Below are 4,655 nucleotides of genomic sequence, written 5' to 3' on the forward strand. Positions count from 1 at the left end.
GCCATTGCACTCCAGCCTGGGTAACAAGAGTGAAACTCTGTCTCAAAATAAATAAATAAATAAATAAATGGGGGAAAAAAAAGAGTTAAACCAGATATATTATACGAAGCACCACGTAGAGTGCCAGAACCATCACTGGGACTCAGTAAATGTCAGTGTATTACCTCTTTACACATCCCAGCCTTCATTCCCTCTAATCTCTCTGCCTTGGCTCCTAATCTGAATAATCTGCATTACAAGAAAACTGGAAGGACAATATATGGTAAATAGCGGGAGCATCTGATTCATTGCAAAAATCCTTCCATAGGAAAAAGGACTGCTGAAATAAAATTACATAGCAAAAAGAGCTCCTTCCAAGACTTAAAACAAGTGGAAGAGGCACAGGTAACAGAAGTAATTGGTAACTGTCCAAGAAGTAGCAAAGAGAACTTCTGGGTTTGGGGGGAGAGCCTTCTGACTTAGGCTATGAGTGAACAAACGTGCCTTGCACTGAGGTAAGCGAGGAAGAGGTTAGGATGAGTAGAGGATGTGAGGAAGGATGGGAGCCGGCTCAGCTTTGGATGGTAACAGGTTGAGTTTTAGGCATGTTGGGTTCAGACTTTGTGATTCTCTTTGTTGTGGTGGTTGTTTAGTTTTGTTTTTGTTTTTGTTTTGAGACAGGGTCTCACTCTGTCAGCCAGCCTGGAGTGCAGTGGCATGGTCATGGCTCACTGCAGCCTCAACCTCCCCAATCTCAGCTCATCTTCCCACCTCAGCTTCAAGAGTAGCTGGGACTACAAGTGTGCATCACCAGGCCCGGCTAATTGTTGTACTTGTTGTAGAGACAGAGTTTTGCCATGTTGCCCAGGCTGGTCTCAAACCACCAGGCTCAAGCAATCTACCCACTTCAGCTTCCCAACGTTCTGGGATTACAGGCGTAAGCAACCCCAACCCCAGCTTGGACTTTGTGGATTCTCTAATTTCCCCATCTCTTCCCCCTCTAATTAGACAGCGGCCTCTAAAGAAATGCTTCAAGCATGTGTATTCCAATAAAATGACTTAATTTTCAAGAAACCCCTTTTATAAAGCAAAACATTGTTTGATAAAGCAACTCTTTAACATAGCTATTTTGTGAATTTCAGTTTCAGTGTATCTGGTTTTCTTTTAAGGAAAACACATCTGCACATATGTTCATGATGATCATTAAGAATAGATTTTCTAACTCGTTGCTTGGGGAATGTCGACTGCCAACTCTGAAACTTATTTGAGTTGTACATCATGACTTTGATTTAATCCCATTTATCATTTCAAAGTTAAGTTGTGGTCTTTGCTCAAAAACAAACAATTTGGTCTTTAGTAGCACTTTTGGAAATTGCATATGAGTCTTTTGAAAATTATCATGTTCAACAACATCACTTTTAATTTTGGCCAGAAGTTTTCAAGAACTTTTTCCCGTACCTAAAACTTCCCCTGCCTGCACCCTATGCCATCCCCAACCCCTATCTCCCGACACACACCAAATTTTAAGATCTTTGAAAGATCTAGTGCTTCTTACTTTGGAAGTGCCACCTCCATAATATATCAAATCTATTAAAATAATTCATGAAATTATTTACAACTTTACAAGTTGAATTGCAGTAGACTGATATAATTTTATATTTTAAAGATATTTAAATTAAATATTAATTAATCTCAATTTTTAGGATATTGTTGTTTTTAATTTTGGAGCCAACAAAGAAATTTAAATCTTCAAACTTGTTTTCTAGGCTCTTGAAAAGCTGATTTAAGCTTTAGGACCTTGAAAAGTACTTGTTCATTAAGTACTTTTTCTGTCATTGCCAATAAATAAAATAGTCCCAACAACAAATCTTCACTCAAAGAAAAAATAAGACATTAGTACTTTAAGAATATTTTTGCTTATTTTTCCCCCTCACAACATAAAGTATTTCTATCACTTTAAATATTTCTTATCATGTGTTCTTTTTTCCTCCTGGAATAGTTAGAATGGAACACTAAGATGTTTGGTAATTACAGATTAGCTAGCTTGTCCCGGGAGTGAGGGTGTCACCTGTTTTCCTGCCAAGGGATTTACTATGTTCTCAGGCATGATCTGGAATAAAAGCCAGTCTTATGCACCTCTGTCCTGTTACAAGACTTTTAGCAAGCTCATTAGGGCCATCTAGATGGTCCAACCAAGACCTAAGATAGATCCTGGTCATCCACAGACTCTGCTCCAATTCCTATAAATTTTGGAGCGTATTAAGAGGAAAGCCATTACCAAAAGCAAAATGTGATTATTTTAAATACTTATTTTACTAAATTGTCAAATATGCAACACAAAATACATAAATATATCTTAGTTATTGGCCTTGGCAGCAAACTACCAAGTTTCTTGAAGTTTATAATGAATTTCAGAAGATCTCCTTTGCCAGTTTCTCCTGACTGAAAAGACAAGGGCAAGAAGGACCATTAGTTGTTCCCTCTATTTCTCCTTCCTTGCCCAGCCAAGCTCACTCTGCTGAAGTCACTCACTTTTTTCCGGGTGTCACTCCAAGTAACACCTTGAAGTAAAGAGAACAGAAGGAAAGAAAAGTCATGGAATAAATGGAAGTGGATTTAATGCCGTATGGGAAGGCACCCTTCCCTATACTGCACATGCCCAAATATGCATCCCTCTCTGTGGAGGCAACTTGAATTAAGACAGAAAGAAGCAAAAGCCAATTTAGCCAATAATTTGAAAATATTCTCTGGACACCCTTTTCCTCAAACTTGAATAGCGACTTTCTTTTGACAATGAAAGAAAAGTAGCTCTTACAGTATTAATTTCTCAAATAGCAAAGTTGTGTTGAATGTAATGTGTCCACTTAAGATCTGCTTTTTATTCCACCAGAAACAGTGTTAGATAATTGATTTGAAAAGCTGCAGCACATAATAATTGCAATTTATTGATGGTGTTAATTATTTTTGTTACTGTTTTGTCATTTTGTATGCATTTTTAAAGACTCAAGAACTTACATGAGGAAGGGAATTGATTTTAAAGCAAAGCTAGTTATTTATGTTGACAAAAGATAAAAATCAAAGGGTGATTTTTTTTCTTTTTGAATTTTATTGTTCTTTTAATTTTTTTGTACCAAAGGCAGGAACTTTTTTCTTATCTGTGAATAGAAATTCTGTGTGATGTTATAGCTAATAAAGGGAGTGTTAATATTTCCCCCTTTCCACTTTTGCAATGTGCTTTCGGTACTGCCTTTTATGTATTTTAAATATAGAAGTCTGTGTTACATTTGGGGAAACATACATATACTGAAAATATAGTCTCCCAAATGGGCCTAGGTATTTCAGTTGCCAGAAATCTATTTCACACACGTTAGTCTAGCAACAGTCTAACTGTGATGCCTATAAAAAGAGTAAGTTGAAATTGGAGAATTTAGCAATAACTGCCCAATAAAAGAGATTGATTTTATACCAGAAATAAAGTTAACCTGATTTTTAATTAAAGGCAAAAGATATATGGAGATGACAAAGAATACCTACACACCTTGAGATGCTTTTCCATTTTCTCTCCTTGCTCCCCTAACCCAATCATACTATTTGCACATTGCAAAATAATTAGCTTTAGTAGCAAGGCTGGCAGGCCCTGAAACTGACATCTTCAATCTTCTTACCAGTTCAATCTCGAAGGACAAAAATGTAGAATATAAACATATATACATATGCAAGGAGGAAAGGATTACATATTTGAAATGAGACTTTGTAAAGTAACAAAAGCTAAATGTGATCTCTTTGTATAAACTCAAGCCAGAGCCTCCAACTTCTAACTTAATTCCTTCCTCTTTGTTCCCCCCAACACTTAACGTGGTGCCTTGCAAAACAGAAGCACCCAATCATGTGTGTGTGTAGGAATAGATGAATACGTGAAATTTCCCATAGGAGTATTATCCTTTCCCCAGGAAACTATCACAGAAACACTCTTTTTCTGAGGGGTGAGAGTGGAATAACGAGTATAACCAAGAAACATGATGAAAAGGGACCCCTCAAAATCTCATTTATTCTACACAGAGGCAACAAACTAAAATAGCACATTTTAGTATTCTCCCTAACTTAAGAATAATAGCACAGTTTGTAGCTGGGAGAAACTCTTAATTAACAGATGATGTTGCCCATCTTCCCAGCTACACTCAAAATGACTGATGATCATCTGAAAAAAACTTGCAAGCTAACAATTATTAACTCCGTGGGTGCCTCAAAAGCGTTCCACCAAGATTGTTACCTTGGTTAGTGAAGTTTTCTTGCAAATAAGAGGTTTTAATCTCCAGCAAAGTAGGCATGGAATTACAGACAAATTTCTTTATCATGAGGCTTAAACATATTTTGCTTTCAAAATAAGCTTAATTTTTAAGGAAAAAAAAAAAAGGACATTTAAATAGAAGGGAAGAAATCTTTTCCAAACAAAGTTTTTCAGTTTTCACAGTGAAATAACTGAAACTAAAGCTTCACTTGATTTAAAAGTAAGTAGTATCCTAAATCTAAGCCATGCCTATTGCACTGGTTTATTCTCCAGAGAACGCTCTCATGAGGAGATTGGGAGGTTTCTTATTTGTCAGTCGGGGTGAAAGACAGATTTGTCTTTCAAGGTGTCACTTAGAGAAACATATTCATGCTTCTCCAATGCCTTC

The sequence above is a fragment of the Sapajus apella genome, unplaced genomic scaffold (assembly GCF_009761245.1).
Source record: "Sapajus apella isolate SASKATOON/1434 unplaced genomic scaffold, GSC_monkey_1.0 scaffold2, whole genome shotgun sequence".
In the NCBI taxonomy this organism is placed as follows: Eukaryota; Metazoa; Chordata; class Mammalia; order Primates; family Cebidae; genus Sapajus; species Sapajus apella.